Here is a 21699-nt window from a genome sequence, read left to right as displayed (position 1 = left end):
TCAAGGCTAGAGTGTTATCCGCAGGTGAGACTTCTCTTTCTCTCCTCTGTGTTTCAGACACACTTCTTTTTGCACTGAGCATTTTTCTCTCTTTCTTCTCCGCAAACCTCTTCTTCCTATCCCTAACCAACTCCTGTTCACATTTGAGGCCGATCCTTTTTATGTTTAGTTTTTTTATTTTGAGAAGGAGACGGAGAGTGAGAGTGGGAGAGGGGCAGAGAGAGAATCCCAAGCAGGTTCTGTACTGACTCAGGGCTCGATCTCATGAGAAGTGAGATCATGAGCCACGCCGAAATCAAGAGTCAGACGCTTAACCGACTAAGCCTCCCAGGTGCCCCTGGGTCAGTCTTCGCATCACCTCCTCTACGCAGCCTGCTCTCACCCCGTGAGATGACGTGTCTGTGGCACGTCCCACGGCACCTGTTCATCTTCCAGCTGGCACACCCAGACCTCTTGCTCACTCTCTGTCTGTCCCACTAACCGGGAAGATCCATGGCAGTGGCATCTGTGGTCGTGTGTTGACGTCCTTGTCCCCGGAGCCCAGCACTTCGGCCTGCACATAGTAAGCACTTAATAAAGAAATGCTCACTGCATAAACGACGGTAGCAGGAAAGATATTTTGTACCAACTCAGGGCCGGCAGGATCTCAGGGGTCATCCAGACTGTGTCTCCACCCCAAGCCTGGCATCCCTATGCCACATCCCTGACAGGCAACTGGCTTCCACATGAACAGGAGCAGATATAGAGAAATCACTTTTTTTTCTTTTAATTTTTTTTTCCAACGTTTATTTATTTTTGGGACAGAGAGAGACAGAGCATGAACGGGGGAGGGGCAGAGAGAGAGGGAGACACACAGAATCGGAAACAGGCTCCGGGCTCCGAGCCGTCAGCCCAGAGCCCGACGCGGGGCTCGAACTCACGGACCGCGAGATCGTGACCTGGCTGAAGTCGGACGCTTAACCGACTGCGCCACCCAGGCGCCCCGAGAAATCACTTTTTTTTTACGAGACCATTCATTCTCTCTCTTGACAGTTCTGAATATTAGCAAGTTATTTCTCATCCAAACTGGCTCAACGCACTAACTGTTCCCTTCCTGCTGCAGGTGAGGTTACAGATGTGCCTTAAGAAGCCTTGCAGTTGGGTCCGGCGCTTGTGGGAATGGTCCCACGTGGGGTCTCTTGATTCCTTTTTGAAGTCATTTGCTGAGTCCTATGGCCTCCCGTTTCCGTCCCACTGCCTTGGGTCATATTTCCGTCTTTCTGCCCAGTCCTTTCAGATGGAGCTTCCTTGGGCTTCTCTGACTTTTACTTCCAGGTTCACCCCCTAGACACCATCTTTCCCATCTCCGTTGACCCCACCCTCCCTATTCCATACTCGGACACAAGTCCCTGAACCTCTAATGGAACGCAGCAGTCTAGACGCTCTCTTCTCTGGAAGGTGATTTGGGACATCACTTCGATGGAGTCAGGGTATCTTCTCTCGTGAAAAGTAGGCAGTGGTCCAGGTGTGCCTTCTGAGGCCACATGCCCCCTCCACGTGGGGCAAACTCCCTCAGTTCACGTTCTTGCTTCCACCCTCCTCCACCCGAGATGGTCTCTTCTGCAGGTGGTTCTGTGATTTCTCCCATGGTGTGATTTCCAAACCTTCCACAGCTTTGACCATCCTTCACAGGATGATTTTTCATTGGGATCTTCCCCCCAATCACAAACCTCCAGTTCTGACTCCAGCCACGTCCACCTGAGCCCCTGCAGAAACAAACAGGACTGGGAACCTCCCTGGGGCGGGTCTCAGGTTTTCATTTATATGCACGGAACACTGAGAAGGGTCCCCATCACTATCAGATAATTATTCTTTCTCACAGTGGAATATGTCATATTCAGCAAGGCAGAAGTTGCCCTGGGGAAGGACCAGGATATACACAATCTGCTCTATATTTAAAAAATGAAAAAGAAAATGGGAAAAAAAAAATTCCACGACTTCTCCCTTTCTGCACTGTTAAGATAAACATCCTTTCCCCCAGTTACACGGCTCAAGCTGATGGTGAATACTTTTCTCCCTACAGAAATCACTTCTGAAAAGCAGACATTTAACATTTCCAATCTGTCTCTGAAGCCGAGACTAAATTACATTCTGTTTTGAAGGAATCGAAAACACACTTGTTAATATAATAAATGCCTTCCGTTCGTTCTAGGATTTGTCTTTGTTAGGCACATAATTCAAGAATTATCTATTATGGTAAAAAAAAAATTGAGCCATCTGGGTCTGTGCTAATATCTGTAAGCAATACGTCTTCGATCTCCTTCATACTTCATTACTGGCGATACACAGAGAGCGATCATTCCAAAATCAGAGCTTGTTTTCTGTTGTGGGACTATTGTTCATCAGGATTTATGAAGCAACAAACAGGCATTTTCTTGATTTTCATAAGTTAAGCTAACAGTCCGGTGATGACAACCCCATTAAAACTCAGCAAGTTAGATGTTTAAGCGATGGAGTTTTATACCGTATCTATCATTTTTACAAAGCGGCTTTCTTTCCTCCTTCAACTTTGCGTAGAATCTTTTATCAATAGAGAGGACAGGAAAAATGCTTATTTACCATATATTTGTTAAGCCATATACATTTGCCATGTATCTTACCTGACAACGTGTAAAGGGTAGAAAGCATTATTAAACTGACCAATTTTGATGATGTAGGACGAAGGGAAGGTAGGCAAACAGCGTCCTCTTCATAATGGACTCTGGTGCACTGGCTTTTTTTTTTTTTTTTTTAAATTTTTTTTTTTCAACGTTTATTTATTTTTGGGACAGAGAGAGACAGAGCATGAACGGGGGAGGGGCAGAGAGAGAGGGAGACACAGAATCGGAAATAGGCTCCAGGCTCCGAGCCATCAGCCCAGAGCCTGACGCGGGGCTCGAACTCACGGACCGCGAGATCGTGACCTGGCTGAAGTCGGACGCTTAACCGACTGCGCCACCCAGGCGCCCCGGTGCACTGGCTTTTTAATGCATTTCTCCCCGCGGGTGGAGAGCAGGGAGGGGACAGATCATGGGTACTTGGGGCCGGCGGTACATTCCCCTGCAGAAAGAGCGGCCCTGCTATCTCTGGGTTACGGGTGCCCGTTCTGCAACGGTGCAAGAAAATGTCCTCCTAAGATGAAGTAAGCTTCCCAAGCTATGGGTTAACTGTAAACATGCCTGGAGCCAGAGGGGGGGACTGAGTTCTGGAGAACCCAGCCAAGTCTTATCTCTAGACATCTCCCATTATCTGGCTATTCCAGAGACACAGTGGGAAAGAAAAAATGGAGGGTAACCTTTTCCGTGCCCATTATATTCTGCCCACTGTACTAGGCGTGTTTGTATATGTAGCCTGTGGTTTTCAAAGATGCCTGATCTACTATTTTCCCAAAAACATAGCCTTTCATGAACCCAATGCTACAAATTCCAGCTCTGATGGTAAGACATGAAAAAAAAAAAAAGAAAGAAAGAAAGAAATGTGTGCCCAATTGTGCTTGACGATCTGCTCCCGGGAGGTGACTGATGTAGAGCCGGCAGAAGCACAATCACTTTGATAGATGACTGGTTCCTTGAGGCTCTGTTTCTAAGAAACTCAAAGCCTTCCTGTGGGATTGCCCAAGATTCCGGAAAGTCTGGGCTTTGTTTCTTTCTGCCATCATTGCGGCTGAGGTCAGATGCCATCTACGGTGTGACTAACTCCCTTTCCTGAAATGGAAACCAGTAGAAACAGCACCCCAGCACAACTGGCATGGGCCAGTTGCTAGTTGAATTCCCCTATCTGCCAATTGGTGCCCCCTGCTCTCTCAGCCTGGTGTGTTAATACCATAAACTTAATCCTCATTAGTTCTATTACTGCTCTTTATCTGGCCTCCCTTGGGGCACCCAGCGGAATACCGTGTCACCGACTGTATTTTTTTTTTTTTTAATGAAACTGCCCTATAATAAAATAATTTTTAAAATGATAGATTAGATCTTAAAATATATGAACAGCTTATATGATCGCTTGCCTGGGAAACGTCACCCCTTCTGTATGATTCTGACTCTGTTTCTGATTAAAGGGAAAAAAAAATTGCTGTTGTGAGCGCTTGGCTTCTGATATTCCATAATTCTTATTTGTAAGCACTTTTGTGCTGGTACCTCCTTATAATTTACTAAGTGCTTTGCTCTTAAAGAGCACTTAGCAGAAAGAGGTGCAGGGAAATTACATCTGGCAATCATGCCAGCAAATTTAACTCCGGGACCCAGGCAGTGTAGGTCATTCCTGGCTTCAGGTTTCCTGTCCCTGTCACCCGCAACAGGTTGCCTGTGGCCTCCTTCTGGCCGTGTTGAAGGAGGCATGGTGCGAATGTCTGTTGTTAAGCTGTCATTTAGGGCTCTGATGGCCTCCAGACTCCATTAGTGAGACTCATTCAAAAGCCAGAACAAAGATCATACAGCCAAGGCAAAACTCGAGAAGCCTACATTCCAAGAAGTCATGTGGTCTTAGTTTCTTGTGGTGCCAACTCAGCCCTCAAAAAAAGAATGTGGTCAAACATTTCTCTCTTCCCTAAAAAATGTGCCAGTGAACTTGCCTATGACCCATGCCTCTCTCTTGCCCAACCATCTCCCATGCCTTACACATAGAACAACCATATAATATAGTTCCAGATGAAGGCATTTTGAGAGGGAAAGGGGGGAGCTACTGATAGCCACACAAGGAGAATGAGTATAAAAAGAGGATCCTGGAACGAAGGATAAGTAGATACTGCCTCCCAAGCCTCCCGCTTCTAGAGTTAACAAGAAATAGGGATATGAAATGAGATCAAAGAAAGAGTGGTTTGACTCATTAGATTTGAGTCCAATTCTCCGTGCTGCCTTTTCCAAAGAGCTGCTGGTTTCAGCCTTCTTGGTGCCAAAGAGAGAAAACAGAGTTGATATCATGTGTACTTTGTCTTCTGAGGAGCTAGCATGGTGAACCATCAAAGCGTGTGGCCTCTGAAGCCGGATTGCCTGGGTCGAAATCCTAGCTGGGTGAACTTGGGCAAGTTATGTAACTTTTCTTGTGCTTCAGGTGCTGAGTGAGTGAGGAAGAGAAAAACCAGGAGGGTTACGCCCATGGAAATACATCTACCTGGAAACAAGAGGCACGGGCAAAGGTTGGGGGGTGCTGCTAGCCAGGGTTACCATGACTAAATACCCACTAGCTTCGGACCCTACGTGATAATTTTTACCTTAGCAACAGCTCTGCAATGTGCATATTTTTGTCACCCTCATAATCATCACCAACGTTGTTAAGCCTATTTCACAGATGTGAAAATGGAACCTCCGAGACAATAAATAACTTGCCCAAAGTCATACAGCTAGCAAGAATTGGAATCTCTAGCAACCTATCTCTGACTTGAAAGTCCACATCGCATCTAGAAGGCAATGTCTCTTGGGGCACCTGGGCAGTTGGGTAGGTTAAACTCAACTGTCCAACTCTTGATTTGGGCTCAGGTCATGATCTCACGGTTCACGGGTTTGAGCCCTACATTGGGGGATTCTCTCTCCGTCTCTCTCTGCCCCTTCATGTGTGTTCCCTCTCTCTCAAAAATAAATAAACTTAAAAAAATAGAATGCAGTGCCTCTCAACTGGAGTATGCATGTATATTCATGGAGGAATATTCTGCCTCAGCGGGACCCTTGGTCAAACTTACTTCAACTCACCACCAGCACACATTTCCTAGAGACATTTAGCCCCAACCCAGATTCTCTTCTTGCCGGAGTCTTCCTCTCTCCTCAGGACTTCGATGACATTGCTGTGTGATATAGGATGAGTTATTTAATCTCTCCTTGTTTCAGTTTCCTCATCCATAAAATGGGGGTAATAGTCACACCTATTTGCGAGCATTCACTACATGAGTATGCATGCAAAGCCCTTAGAATGATTCCCAGCACATGTGAAGTGATCAGTACCTGTTAGCTGTCATTATCATGGTCCCAGCTAGTGGGGACAAGTCAGAGAACTGGACAGACAGTAGCCTCTTCGTTGGGCTGGGAAGAACTTCAGGATCCCTCGGCCAAACAAAAAAGAGGTGAGCAGGACAAACAAAAGATTCTCCTTTCCTGCCCTCATAAAGAACCTTCTGGAAGACATGGCTCTCGGGCAGCATGCTCCCCTTCACTCACGTAGTCGCAAACATTTTGTCCACATTCAGCATCATTGGTGTCCGGGTCTGCGATTCCTGTCCTTACCTGCTGACACGTCCTACTTCCATATCGCCCACAAATTGGCAACACTAGCTAGCGCGAGTACCCCATAACCTTGCCGCCCTGTGTCTTCCCGGAGAGAACGAGAGAGAGAGAACAGCAGCCAAGGCTGCAAGGCACACATACCTGAAGAAAGGTCCCTTATCTGTGAAATGAGGAGGTTGGACTCACCAGGTGATTGCTAAGGCCCATCTCCAACATTCTCTGGGTCTGTGATTCTTTTTGCTTTCTTGGTTTTTTTTTAAGAGAGTGAACACGAGTGGGGGAGGGGCAGGGAGAGAGGGAGAGAGAGAATCCGAAGCAGACTCCATGCTGCCGGTGAGGAAACCAACACGGGGCTCGATCCCATGAACCGTGAGATCATGACCTGAGCCGAAATCAAAAGTCAGACCCTTAACCAACTGAGTCACCCAGGCGCCCCTCTGGGTCTGTGGTTCTGAGGCACCCTTGGGGTACCAGGGCTGAGCCAGTTGCGTTTCTCATGCATAATGGACTAGAGAGAAACAACGGTGGGAATTTAAGTCTCAGGTCCTGAGCACTGCAGTTTGTCCTTGCTGCTTATGGAGAAGCCGAAGGTCACGCTTTGCCAGAGTCTTAAATATCAATCTCATCCATAAACTTCATTCAGGCTGCCTGGAGAGCCGAAGTGTCCTATTCAAGAAGAGAGCAAGGAGGTAAGAGGACAATGGAACAGTTTAATACAGGCCAACAGCTTTTGGAGTCAAATCGCCTTGTTCAGCTTTCCTTTGCAACTTGCACGGTTCCATCTCCTTGCCATTGGATTGCAAATTGTAAAAATATTTAACTTGCAAAACAGCATGGTGGATATGGTTTTCCAACCATCAGCTTTTGGGAGGCATTAAATGCTTTAGAACTCTATGATAACCAGAGACCATGAGCTGAAATCATCAAGGGCAGTAGGTCCTGGGAACAGGGATGAAGGTCACAGGCTTTGTCCTATCCAGCCCGTGAAGGGCAAATTTGAGAATAAGTGGGGTGTTGGGGGTATGTGGATGAGCTGATTCTCTGTAGAGCAAAGTAGTTGTTTCCTAGATGTCACGTTCAGCATGGCCCTGGCCAAAAGAGAGAGAGGATGCTCCTAGTCCCCAGACACCTAATCCAATCCCACCTGCTGTGGAGATTCTCTGTACCCTCCAGGAAGTTATGTCTCTACCATATCACAAAGGCATATCCCACAGTCTAATGAGATCTCCATCATGGATTCTCCGGCCATCTGGTCAGGGAATCACTTGATTCTGTCGCAAATGTGTCTCTGATTCACATCCCATAACTTGGCTTTGAAAACCCACCAGCGAGGTTCACTCATGATTTCGGGAGGTCAGTGGTCCAGACACACATAACTGGAACACCGAGAAGCAGTGTAAGAGGTTGCCAAATGCCGAGACCCATGGCCCAACCATCTGGGTTCAAACCCGAATTCTGTCACACCTTCACAAGTTATTTAACTTGTCTGACTCAGTCTCCCCCTGCGTAAAATGGGGAAGCAAATATAATTTGCCTCAGCAAGTTGTGGAAAGGATTGAGTGTGTGTGTGTGTGTGTGTGTGTGTGTGTGTGTGTGTGCAAAGTTACCTAGGTTTTTTTCGTCATCATCACCAAATGTGGGCTAGATATATTGTGTTAGAGACTGCTTGCTGGGAGACCCTTATAGCCACTTAAAATCCTCCTTCACTCCTTGAGAGATTTATTTCGTCAACATGTAAAAATTAATTCCAGTCCTTGCTGCTGCAGAAGGGAAAGGGTACTTATCTCACTGTCTTGGTGAGATCAAACCCTGTGTTAGTTTGAAAGGAAGTGGGAAGAAAACAGGAAGTCACTAAGTCTCCTGAAGCATGGGGAGAGGAGCAGAGAGAGGAGCAGGGGCCCCAACAGAGTGGCCCAGACACCTGAGAAAAGTTTGGTTGATTTTATAGATTTGCTCCTCTGGTCCCACTGATTGTGCTCCCCTTTCCGTCTGTCACCAGAAACTCCCGTATCTCTTCCTGCCTGATGCCCCTCTCCTCACCCTCTGCCAGCTCCATACCACCTGGTACCCTCCCCCCCTTCCCCAAGAGGCCCCTTAGAGCCGAGGAAAGAAGCTGGAAGGATGAGATGGGGTTTCATGTGACTTCGTGGTCACCGCCCATAGCACCAAGCCCTGCCGGTGGTTACCAGATATTCAGAAATAAGCCTGGGAACACGCTTTAAAATAGTGCTCAGTCTGACACTTGAACTGCATTCTCACAGCTGGGCTCAGTGTAGAGTTGAGGGGAGGGTGGAAACTGCCAGCCAGAAGCTTCCAAGGAAGGGGGTTCCCACCCCCAGGGAAAAGAAGAGGGTGTCTCCTCCCCTCATGCCAAGATTTGATTTCTTCTTCTTTGCGGCTCCAAGGCATTAAGGATTCGGTCACTGGCTTGTTTTATCAATTAGGAACTGGTCCTCTCCCTGAAAAGTTTCAGAGACCCGAGTGGGCAGCCATTGGCACCCGTATTTCACCCCCTGTGTCAGATTCCTCCCCTCTTCCTCCATTTCTTGCTTCTTTTTTCTCCACCTGTAGAAAAAGCTCCTGGTTGTACAACGTACTTGAATTTTTGGACGGGAGCGTATTGCAAAAGTAATACGTGTTCATTGGGGGAATAAATGAAGTAAGGATTTGCGAAGCAAAAAGCACGTCATTCCCATAATGGCTTCACCCAACAAGTCCCCTCCTCAGGGGTGATCCTGTTAAACAGCCTGTGGATGTCTTTCTAGAAGCTTTTCTATGTACCCATAAGCATATGAAAGTAAGTACAGGATCATTCAAAAATGAATTTACATTGCATTTATTGGTCTGCCACTTGACATTTTGCTCTGTTTCTTAGGGCTGCCGTAACAAAAGACCAAACACCGAGAAGCTTGAACAACAGAAATGTTTTCTCTTACAGTTCTAGAGCCTAGGAGTCCAAGATGAAGATACTGGCAGGGCCAGGCTCTCTCTGATGTCTCTTTTAATTTTTTTTTTTAATGTTTATTTAGTTTTTTGAGACAGAGAGAGACAGAGCATGAACGGGGGAGGGTCAGAGAGAGAGGTTGACACAGAATCTGAAACAGGCCCCGGGCTCTGAGCTGTCGGCACAGAGCCCGACGCGGGGCTCGAACTCACAGACCGTGAGATCATGACCTGAGCCGAAGTCGGACGCTCAACCGACTGAGCCACCCAGGCGCCCCACTGATGTCTCTTTTAGTTTGTGGTGTCTGTTAACAATTCGTGACATCCCTTGGCTTGTAGACACATTACTCCACTCATATGGCCATCTTCTCCCTGCACATTTTCGCATTACCTTTCCTCCATGCCTATCTGTCTCTGTATCTAAATTTCCTCTTTTCCTAAGGACACCAGTCATATTGGATTAGGGCCCACCCTTAAAGATCTCATTTTAACTTGTTTGCGTCTGTAAAACTCTTTCCAAATAAGGAAACTACTAAGGGTTAGGATTTTAACATATCTTCTGGGGGGTATACAATTCAACCCATAACAATGGGCGTTAAGACTGGATCCACTTTGTTTTCTTAATGGCTACCTGATATCCCAGATTTGTGCGTGTGTGTGTGTGTGTGTGTGTGTGCTATAATTTACCATGCCCCAAATGATGGATATAAGGTCATCCTCAATTTTCTGATATAACGAACAGTGTTGCAATAAAAATACTTACATCATAGCCCACATATTCTTGCACACTTGTATCTTTTTTTAGGATGGGTTCCTAGAAGTAAAATTTCTGGGTCAAAGGATACGTGCATCTTAAATTTTGATGGACATTGTAAAACTGCTCTGCATAAGATTATATCATTTTTATACCCACCAACAGTATATGGCAGTACCTTTTCTCCTCACATCTTGATGAACACTGGCTATCATCAATCCTTTATATTTCTGCCAGTCTGATGGGTAAACAGAAAATGTGTCTTGTGTAGTAGGTATTTCTCCAATTTCTAATAAAACTGAACATAGTATGTTTATAAGCCATTTGATTTTTTTATCCGGTGAATATTTTTATGCTTTGTTCATTATTCCATGGGGTTGTATATTCAACCAACAAATATTTATAGAACACACATAATGTGGCAGCATAATGTGCTGGGTTCTTGCTATGTTTGTTTGTTTGTTTGTTTGTTTGCTTTCTTATTGGCTTATAAATTTTCAGAAGGCAACTTTCTATTGGGAAAATTATTCAGTTGACTATAATACAATTAACTTCTTTTCTTATGTTTTTGTTTTCATTTTGTTTATAGTATCTCTTGCCCTATAAACTATAAAAATTTAATTGAATTGCCCCATCTATATTTTTTTCTTATTTATTGGAAATCTCTGTTTAGAAGGCTTTTGATAGGCCAAGATTATGAAAAGCATTCTGATAATTTCTTCTATTACTTTGTAATTTTGGTGGGGGGGGGTGGCATTCACATTTTTAATCCATATGGAATTCGTATGTGTTTGATGTAAATTTATCTTCTTTTCCAAAATGGTCTGCTGATATTTAAATACCGCTTAGCAATTATTCTGTCCTTTCTCTTACCAGTTAGCAATAACAATATTAGCTAACATTTTATTGTATACTTTCTGTTTTCGCTTTGGTTCCCTGAATGAAGAACCTGAAACAAAAGCTTCGTGCACTTAGAAACGCGGTCCCATGAGACAGCAATTCGTAAGTGGGGACTGAGACCCGACAGGAGCAAAAGTCAACACATGAATATGCTTTTGAGTCAGCTATGCCCTTCAGGCAACTGTTGCCTAATCCCCCTGGACCTTCTGAGTAATTTACCAAGTATTCTGGGAATTTTACTAAATACACTGGGAATGCAGGGGAGAAGCATTTATCCCCTGATTCCCATTCGTCACTGGTCAAGGTTGGCCCTACGGACATTAATATCCTACATTTCCAGGCTGGGCACGTAGGAGCGCAGAACCCATCTTCACCTGCATTGTTCCACATTTCACCGCAACGTCCCACAGCAGAAAATGAGGGTTTAGTGGTGGGGCCTGAGACAAAAGTGCTCTCTGACTCAAAGTGCATGAAGCTGCTCAAAGCTTGCGATTCGTGCAGTTGGTTGTTGCCGAAAGCTCTTGAACAGTGCTAACAGAACTTTCTGCAGTGAGAGAAAAGGTCCATATCTACGCTCCCCAAAATGGTAGCAGCCCCTGGCTTCAAATGGTGAACTCTTAAAATGTGGCTCGTGAAATGGAGAAAGTAAATTGGCAGTTTGGGGTTTTAATTAATTCAGATTTAAATATACCTAGCGCCATGTGGCTAGCGGCTACTGTGGACCCTGTGGGTCTGGATTAAGAGGTGCCCGATGAGGATTTTGAAATAGTAAGTGGTACCAATACACCTTCTATGACACACCAGGCCCCCGAACAGTTTGGCGTTTTCTACGATGTATTAAGACCCCCCACAGGTATTATCTTATTTAACCCTCACGATGACGCTGTGACATGGATATTTTTTGTGTTATATCATGAGGTGACTAAAGCTTAGAAAAGTTAAGTGACTTTCCTGTGTTTGCAGAGCTAATAACTGGTGGGGCCAGGATGCAAATCTAGGCGGTATAGTTTCAGAGGGTATGCCCTTTTATGATTATATTATTAGGTTCCCTTTGCATTCAATTCCCACAGACATCGGGATCTCTCTCCGGATTTTTTTATTTGCCTATTCACCGACCACGGTTGAAAAACTGCAGCTTTCACGTAGGTTTTGACTCCTGGTAGCTTTCTTACCATGCAACCTTTTAGCATGTTTAGGCCCTATTTTCCCTCTGCAGGCTAGAAGTTGTTACAAAGGTAGAGGTCAATTAAAATGCTTCAGGCTTCAAATAATAGGAAAATGAACGGAAAAAACAAAGGTGTTGTTACTCCATATAATAAGAAGCCCAGAGGCAGGCATTTCCAGGATTAGTTTAGAGACTTAAGGTTCCAGATTCACTTCTTTTCCCATTTTTCCGGCATAGTGGCATTTCCCCCTACAGATTGTCCACGGTCTGCAATGGTGACAGCAATTCCAACATCACGTCCTCACACGACCATTCTAGAAAACGCGGGTTTGGGGAGGACACTTAGAGTGGCCGCTATAATCACAAGGGAGGCCGTGATTCCATTTAGAGACAGCGTAGATTTACTATTCGAAAGAACTAAAAAATATTCCAAGTTTGTTTTATACTTAAATGTAATCTCTAAGTGCAAACCAAAATAAGGGGAGAGTATAGGAGTCGGTTCCGGGAGTGGAAACAGTGTGCATTCAGTTCTGCATTCTATGCGTAAAAGGAAATCATGTCTGAGTTCAAAAGACACAACGGAACGATTTCTTTCTTGGAAGAATTCGATCTTGCCACACAATATCTCATCAATGGGAGGAGAAGTGGACTTTTCCACTCACTGGGCAGCAACTCTCAGTAGAGACTTAAACCATAGCACCCTAAAATTTTACATCTGGGGAAATCTGGGAAGTCACGTGGTCCCAATTTTCACGTGGCAGAAGAAACTCAGCCCCGTTCAGACCGCGTAAGGACGAGAACCTCGGTTCCCTAACAGCTTTTCCAGGCCCGCTCCCCTGTTGTGGCCCCCCCCCAGTGGGCTCTAATAATTTCTGAGTACATTTTCTGTGAAAGCCCTTGAACCACTTTTGACCCACTGCTGAAACAGGCCCTGCGCACAGTCGTCAGAACCCTCGTACTGCTGTCGTTCAAAGAACCTGGATATTTTCCAAACAATCTAGATTATATTTAACTCTTACAAACATTCCAGGAGATTACTTAGGCATTTGGTGGACATCGTAAGCTTAAAACCTGAAAAGACAGACGGAAAGTCTGTTGTGTATTTTCTAATGAAAAGGGTGATGTGTACTGATTGCACGAGACTCAGCCACCTCTTGAGAAAAGAAAAATCTCGAGGGAACAAAAATCACCCCGTAACATCGTGGCTTAAGTGTTCCTATACTCTTATAGTGCATTTATATGTGCATTCTGAAATGAAAAATTCTGGGGGCCTGGGTGGCTCAGTCGGGTAAGCATCTGACTTCGGTTCAGGTCATGATCTCGAGGTTCGTGGGTTGGAGCCCGGCGTTGGGCTCTGTGTTGGCAGCTCGGAGCCTGGAGCCCACTTCCAATTCTGTGTCTCCTTCTCTCTCTGCCCCTCCCCCGCTCATGCTCTGTCCCTCTCTCTCTCTGTCAAAAATAAATAAACATTAAAAAAATTAAATAAAAAAAATTTAAAGATAGAGCCAGGGTCATTTTCCAATATCAATAAATAGTATACAGTTTGATTTTTTTAGTGCAAAGTCTCATAGTATATCAACAAACCACGCTTACCCTAGTCAATCCTCCATAGTTCAACATGTAGGTTTATTGCTAATATTTTAAAATTTTAGACATATATCTTTATGCATTTCCAAAGGTAGAAATATATAGGCAAAAGATACGCATCATGTCAAGGTCATGAATACATTTTGCCAAACTGTCCTCCAGAAAGCTTACGCCAATTTTCCTAGCTCCTAGCCCTGTGTCAACTCCCCTGGCCCCCCTCCCTTACCCACAGTGTTGGTTATCATTCATCATAATCTCGGCCAAGGGCAGTTTTCTAAAAGCCACGCTTACCTTTGTGACTGCGTTTTATTTGTCCCCCTTTGCGGTTCCCATGAATTCTTGTCTTGGCCAAGGCTGTGTGAGGGGTTTCTGGCCTCACTCGGCTGCGCTGACATTGATTCAGCAAACAGTTTTGCCAAAAGGACAAAGCTAAGGGATGTGTTCACTTGAGAGACTGCCAGCCGTGGCCCATGAAGAGGGTTCGAGGGGGAAACAGCAGCTTCTTCAGAAGCGCCTCTGAGGTTCTGGAGAGAGGTGATCCCTTCTTTAATTGCTTTCACCTTCCTCTCCAGCAGGTGGTCCCCCCCTGGCCTCAGATTTCCCTAGGTAGGGTCTCATTTGCATTTCCTTTTGCACTGCTTGCTGGTGGATACACAAAGGTGAATCTGGGAGCACATTTAACTAACTGGCAGGAGAATCTCTTCCAGACAGTTCTGGATAAGCTCGGTATACGAGGGTATTTTATTCACCGCAAAATCAGCGCAAACAACGGGGTGCTTCCTTTCCTTCCACGCACGCTTTAATAACCCAACCCAGTCGTAATGAATTCTGGGGCAGAATTAATGTAAAAGAGTCATGATGATTAGGTAATTATCAAGTACAGAGAGTATTTAACCTTCCCAGCGACAGAACTGCCTAAGACTACCTGATATCATGTATGCTCTCTGAAAATAATTAATAATTTAAAAATTATCCCATCGCTACTACTAATCAAGAAATCAGGATCCAGGAGCAGCGTCAATCAAACTGAGTTTTTCTTCCGTTTAACGTCTGCCACAGGGCTGCTTCTCTCTAGTGTCTTTGAATGTGTCGGCCTCTTTGATTTTTATTTCAGGCTGGCCAGACTTAAGCTGTTGAAAGTCTCTCAGAATATCTCAACAAGCTGAGACACATCACCCTCTAAAATTATCCACCCTGAGTGAAATGCCAGGGAGTCACCTTTGGCCTCTGCCTTTTTTAATTGCAGCTCAAGCCATTTTTAAGCCAGAGGCTGTGACAGCCCCGTGTTCTGCTCTCTTTCACCCACCCTCCACTCCCCTTATCCGTCTTGGGCGGTCTACTCAAAAAAGAATGTGTGTGTGTGTGTGTGTGTGTGTGCGCGCGCACGTGTGTGTGTTATGTACTGTATTATGTTCTAATAAAAAATAGATATGTTGTCTCCCTGATGTATATTTCAATTCCACGACAAAGGCAGCTATACATAGATAGGCTTTACCAACCCACACATACATGAGTGCCTGTGTGTCCCCACAAGTGCGCACACATGCACATATAACACAGAGAATAAAATGATTTGTCATGCTAAGTGCCAGAGCGTGTACTATGGGAGGGTTCATGGTAGAATCACCAGAAGAGCCTTTAAAGATTATTTTCTCCAAACCCCCTACAGAGATAATCCTGAGACACTAAAAAATACAAGTGACTTTTCCAGGGTCCTACAATTAATTGAAAAGAGAAAAAAATTACTGAAATACAGGTTACTGACTCCTGATCTCAGAAGTGTTTTCCCTCAATGTGATATAGCCCAAGACCGGGGTAGTCAAATCATAATCCAAGGAATCTAATTACCAGAATATTTGCTTTTATGCACACTGCTCCCTCTTCCTTGAATTCCGATCCATCGTCCTTCTTTGGTTGGCTGGAGTCTTCAAGATGTAAATCATGGAGCACTTCCTGCAAGAGGCCTTCCGTGATACACTCAGGGTTAAGGTCAGGTCCCTCCTGTGACCTCCTGTCGCATTCAGTGCTTACTCTTTTTTTTTTTTTTTTTTAAATTTTTTTTCAACGTTTTTTATTTATTTTTGGGACAGAGAGAGACAGAGCATGAACGGGGGAGGGGCAGAGAGAGAGGGAGACACAGAATCGGAAACAGGCTCCAGGCTCTGAGCCATCAGCCCAGAGCCCGACGCGGGGCTCGAACCCACGGACCGTGAGATCATGACCTGGCTGAAGTCGGACGCTTAACCGACTGCGCCACCCAGGCGCCCCAGTGCTTACTCTTAAACCAGTGACCTTTACATTGTTTGACCAATGCCAGTTTTCTGGTCTTATATTTCTCCCTAAATTCTAAGCTAAGAAGGGTGCATGCGGTTCCCCCTCGGATCCCCAGCCCCTCGCCCAGTACACAGTGCTCACTCAGATATATCACGAAATTATGCAAAATCCTATAGATTCAGAGAGCCATGACAGGGCAAGGGGGCAGATTTGTAGAAAAGCTCAAGCCAGATAATCTGTCAACAATCCTGGACAAATAAATAGGCGCGTGAAGGGAAGTCACTACGAAAGGGTGTTCCTAAAAGGCACAACATTAGACAACCTTGCTCCTCTGTGAAGCAGAAATGCTTATCGGGGTGAAATCCACGTGGGTCGAGGGAGGACAAGAACGTGACTCCATTTGTACAGAGAAGCAGAAAGGGAGCCGAAGGCAGGGGGAACATAGATGCCAATGACAGCCTAGAGCGATTTGGAGGCTTACTTGGAATCTCCAGCCTGTTTCTGTGGAGAGCACTATTTTGGGGGCAAGGGAGGGTCTAAATTTCTGCCTGCTGAATCAACTGACCATCTGCTGTTTCCAGATCCAGACCCCATGAGGCTAGTTTAAGGATGAAGATGGGGGTTGGGGGGGTGAGATTCTGAAACACAATTAGCCTCTAACCCAGGGCTGGACTCTCAGAAAACAGACAATAGTGCGAGATTTTCACATGCGTCCCTCTCTTCCTCATTAGGCCAGGCCTGCATCATTAATCCTGCCTCCTGAATGTCCTTTATTCTTTGCAAACATTTGCTGAGGACCTTTGGGTGCCAGTCACTGGCCGGGCACTCAGTTATACCGATCAGCATTTCCCAAACTTCTGTGATGACAGCAATCATTGCAATACTCTGTCATATTTTTATTTACAAATTCTCGAGCCACCATGCTGTATCTACTGATGTAAGTAATCTAGGGCAGGGGTCCAAGAATATGTATTTTTTTTTTCCAACTTCCCCAAGAAATTCATACCATGAGACAACTTTGGTGGAGATAAGTAACAGCAACAATAACATTAACAGAACAATAAAACAAAATAAATAGAGATAATGGCTCTTATCTCCAATGAATACACAGGTGAAAGAACCTTCTTTAAAATAATCATTCCTGGGATGCCTGCATGGCTCAGTCAGTTAAGCATCCGACTTCGGCGCAGGTCATGATCTCACGGTTTGTGAGTTCAAGCCCCACGTTGGGTTCTACACCGACAGCTCAGAGCCTGGAGCCTGTTTCAGATTCGTGTCTCCCTCTCTCTCTGCCTTCCTCCTCTCTCTCTCAAAATATAAATAAACATTAAAAAATAAAATAAAATAAAATAAAATAAAATAAAATAAAATAAATCATTCCTGGCCCAAGGGACACTCACTTTACTTCCTAAGAAAATACATGAATATAACTAGAAGTCTTTTTTTTTAAGTCCATAGAATTAATTTGTGTGATTTCTGTGCAAGCATTTCTTTTGGGGATTGACTTGGAAATCTCCACAAGAGGACAAGTAACCAATGAGAGGACTCCAGAGTAGCTATCAGCAATGTTGACCCAACTGGAGGATTCTTTGCAGAGCTGTGCTTAAAAAACAAAAATGTAGGGGCGCCTGGGTGGCTCAGTCGGTTGAGCGTCCGACTTCAGCTCAGGTCATGATCTTGTGGTTCGTGGGTTCGAGCCCCGTGATGGGCTCTGTGCTGACAGCTCAGAGCCTGGAGCCTGCTTCGAATTCTGTGTCTCCCTCTCTCTCTGTTCCTCCCCCGCTCAGGCTCTGTCTCTCTCTCTCCTTCAAAAACAAATAAAAAAAAAAATTAAAAAACGAAAATGAAAACTTTCATATTGTATAAAGTGTAAAAGTCATCACGCATAACTTTTAAGAGTTCTGGGAAACATTTGCAGGCCATTTGGAGAATGAGGAAGAGTAAAACTCAGCCACCCCCAGCAGAAACTTATGATAGATGAGACATTTAGTATGCATTATGGAGACAAAAAAAATCACCCAGCTTCAGCCACTAATGCAGAACTTGGAGCAGCTGGACAAACAGTTCTCAGAAACTACTAGACAATCAAAATCCCATTTGGCTGTCACCATGATGGTTGCCCAATACTACCCCCCACCTCCTCTCTCCGTGTCAGTATCTCCTCCTCCTTATCCATTACTACCCGCATCCTCTCCCCCAACCCAGAGAACTCATTTCCTCTCTATCCACTGTTCTTGGCCTCCTTTCAAATGCTCTCACCCAACTCCAGGAGCTTTATCAGTCCTGAGGTATTAATGCATCTACCGACAGTAGAGATGCAACGACGTTATTTCTACATGATACCAAGATAATCAGAGCACTTGTTGGGGGAAAATAATCTCTCTGATTGACAGTTGCTAGGTACAAAGACTAAGTGAGGAACTGCACTGATCGCTTTTCAACTGGTACATTTTGGTGTTAAAAATTATTAAATATTGGGGCTTCCATGGTCCAAGGTTTTTGTTCCAAATTTGTTTGTTTGCTTGTTTGTCTTGCCTTGTTTGGCAATGGGGTCCATTTTTCCAATGAAATATTATGTGGAAGCCTAATGCACATATATGCAAATCGAGCTGCTCTGGATAAATGAAGGGAAGGGATCAGATCCCTGCTGTTCCCTGCGGTTGTTCTCCTTCAGTGTTCTCCTCATCGCCCCGCAGGTGCTCAAGACTCTACAAAACCCTGTCGATAGTCTTCTCAGCCCCTTGTTTTACCAATGAGGAAACCGAGATCCAGAAATCAGCAATGAAGTCCTCACCAAATAGGCAAATGACAGTAGTCTGGAGGGCGTATGTCTGAGACGCAGTTATCTACCAGAGCTGAAATCAGGAATTGGAATTCTTGCCCATGGCAGCAGAACTAGAAGCAAAACTCGGGTCTCTTGAATTCGAATCCTTTGCCTTGCCTCCACTCCAGGAAGTCAGCCTTGGCCCATGAGCTAAGATTCCTCCATAGGTTGGGGCAGGGTGGCAAGAGGAAGGAGCAGGTGTTTTTTCGGCCAGCCGTCTGGTGCACACGGCACCTACTCACGGCTTTCTCTGTGAGCACTTTCTCATTTCTTTGAAGTTCTGAGCTGGATCAAGGTCAAAAATGATGAGTTAACCCCTTGGAAACTAGACAGATATCCCCAAAGAAAATAAAATGGAAAGTTACAGTTTTCATCTCCCGTCCACCATCAATTGCTGTATATTGCAGCCCTGCCTGTCAAGGAGACAAGTGTTCGTATAGCTCCGTGCCTTCCTTTCTTCATCCTTCCACCTCCCTCTCAATCACTGACCCAGTCCACATCTCTGCATTTGTATCCATCACTATTCTCCTCTCCATCAAATATTCTAAGCTTCTGACCACATTCTTTGCCCTGCCCCGAACAGCCTCTCCTTTTATTATCTGCCAATAAGGTATTAATACATTAGTTGCCTCAAAGTGCACTCTTTAATGAGGGCCATGGACATTCATTTAGCTGAATTTGATAGTGACAACACATTGACATTGGTAAGGTTAATGATCCAATGCTTTATTTCATTGAACAAGTTGAACAACACTTAGCACATTGATCCGCAATGTCCTACAATCCGTCTTTGCTATTACTTTAATGGTGCCATGGCATCAATGCCCTTTAAGTAATTGGCACCATGAAAAGATGGACTTGGCCTTGTCATGTTGGATTAGAGCTATGCTGAATTGTAAAAGATTTTTGTCTTTTCTCTATTCTATCTTTCCTCTCATTTTATGTCTTCCTGATTGAAGGGGCAAGAGGGGGCTCATAGAGGCTGGGAGGGAGAGTCTGGCTATATAGTGAAGAGACAGAATTGGGTATGCAAAGATACAATGACCAATGTCTTCTGAGTCCTCATGTCCTTTGCAGATCATCAGGCCTGTGCGACCTCAGGCAGGCCTCTGAGCCTCCTTAGATCTATGGGTGTTCATCTACAAAAATCGGCATAATTAGTGCAATCTACTTAACCTCATCTGCCTCACAAAGGATGGGTCCTAGCTTCAAAACGTTGCTCTGACCCTGGGTGCTAAGAGCTGATGGAAGAAAAAGAAAAGAGTGGGGTGGGGTCTCACCTGAGCCTTGCCCCTGAGAGTAGGCAGATACTGGTTTGGGGACGCTGTGGACCAGAGCTCGACTCCAGGGCAACATCGGAAGCAGCGAGAAATAGAGGTTAAGATCTTGGCAAACTCATGGATCTGCTGGGATAGAGCTAAGAGGTCTTGACCAGGTAGGTAGAACACACTGATTGAAAAGGAATATGTCCTTGAGACACAGTTGTCCAACAGGGCTAATTTTGTTTTTTTTAAGGACAAGCCTCCTGAATGACCTGAAGGTGGGCCTTAGATGGGTGAAGACTTTGAAAGATGGGAAGATGGGCTTAGGCTGGGGGACCACACAGAGCTCAGTGGTCTCTGAGTAAAGATATTCCTTGATGTGTTAGCAGGAGAGAGTCTAATGGATGATGGGCCACTAAATCCAACCCTTTTTCTTTAGTTAAATTTTTTTTATAATTAAAAAATGTTTTTTAATTTTATTTATTTTTGAGGGAGTGAGAGACAGCGTGCAAGTGGGGCAGGGGCAGAGAGCGAGGGAGATGCAGAATTTGAAGCAGGCTCCAGCTCTGAACTGTCAGCACAGTGCCCGATGTGGGGCTTGAACCCACAAACTGTGAGATCATGACCTGAGCCGAAGTCGGATGCTCAACTGACTGAGCTACCCAGGCGCCCCATTAATTTTTAATATTTATTTATATTTGAGAGAGAGAGAGAGAGAGAGAGAGAGAGCGTGAGTGGGGGGAAGGGCAGAGAGATAGGAGACACAGACTCCAAAGCAGGCTCCAGGCTCTGAGCTGTCACTACAGAGCCCAATGTGGGGCTCAAACTCAACAAACCGCGAGATCATGACCTGAGTCTGAAGTCAGACATTTACCCGACTGGGCCACCGAAGCACCCCAAAATCCAGCAAACTCTGAAGCCTACAAACTTACTGGATTCAGAATTAAGTCTATTCGGTTGGAACAGGCTTAGGATTTGAAAAAGAGTGCAGAAAGGTGAGTTCTGAGCAGTGAATGAGAAGCCCCACAGCACATGTAGACTACGGAGGCCAACACGCCGACCCTGACTTTATCATTGTTTGTTGGCTGACGTGATCAATACACGGGTTACTAAACAGCTCTGAGTTCCGTTCCCCTCCTCTGTAAAAGAGGGAGTAATACTACCTCACGGGGATGTTGTGAAGTTGGTTAGTATAACATTTGGGGTGAGCCTGGCTGGGGCTGGGGGAGGAATCAGCAGCGCTGAACTTATGTTTGAAATGGACGAAATGAGGCAGACGAAAGAGGCATGAAGAATGTCTAACATCATTCATTTAACAGACCTGCTATGTACCAGGCACCTAATTTGGAATAGGGAAAACAAAGACAGACCATACGGTGTTCCCGCACCCAAGTTGCCCAAAGTCTAACAGGAGACAGACTGTATATTTTGATGTCAGCTCTGAAATATTTTGGTCCCAAGAAGGAAAACATTACCAATCCACAGAAAGAGAAAGTGTGAGGGCCCCATTCTTTCCATCATCTCACTCACTGTCCCCTACATTTCTGATTGTGCCTAGGAATGGATGGATGAGTTTAAAACTGGGGGAAATTATTAGGGAGCCACATTTGGCTGTAGACCTAAGCCATGTTCTCTAGAAAATTTTACCAATAAAGTTTATGTGTGTATTTCCATCTGTGTGACAACTGTGCCTTATTTCTCAATTGATTCTAAATTCAATAGGGGAATAAGGAGGGTGTTGTTTATTGGTTTTCACAAAA

This window comes from Lynx rufus, unplaced genomic scaffold, assembly GCF_022079265.1.
Source record: "Lynx rufus isolate CCGP_SWC_20201006 ecotype Redwood Valley unplaced genomic scaffold, mLynRuf1.p SCAF_15, whole genome shotgun sequence".
In the NCBI taxonomy this organism is placed as follows: domain Eukaryota; kingdom Metazoa; phylum Chordata; class Mammalia; order Carnivora; family Felidae; genus Lynx; species Lynx rufus.
This window is presented reverse-complemented; position numbering follows the sequence as displayed.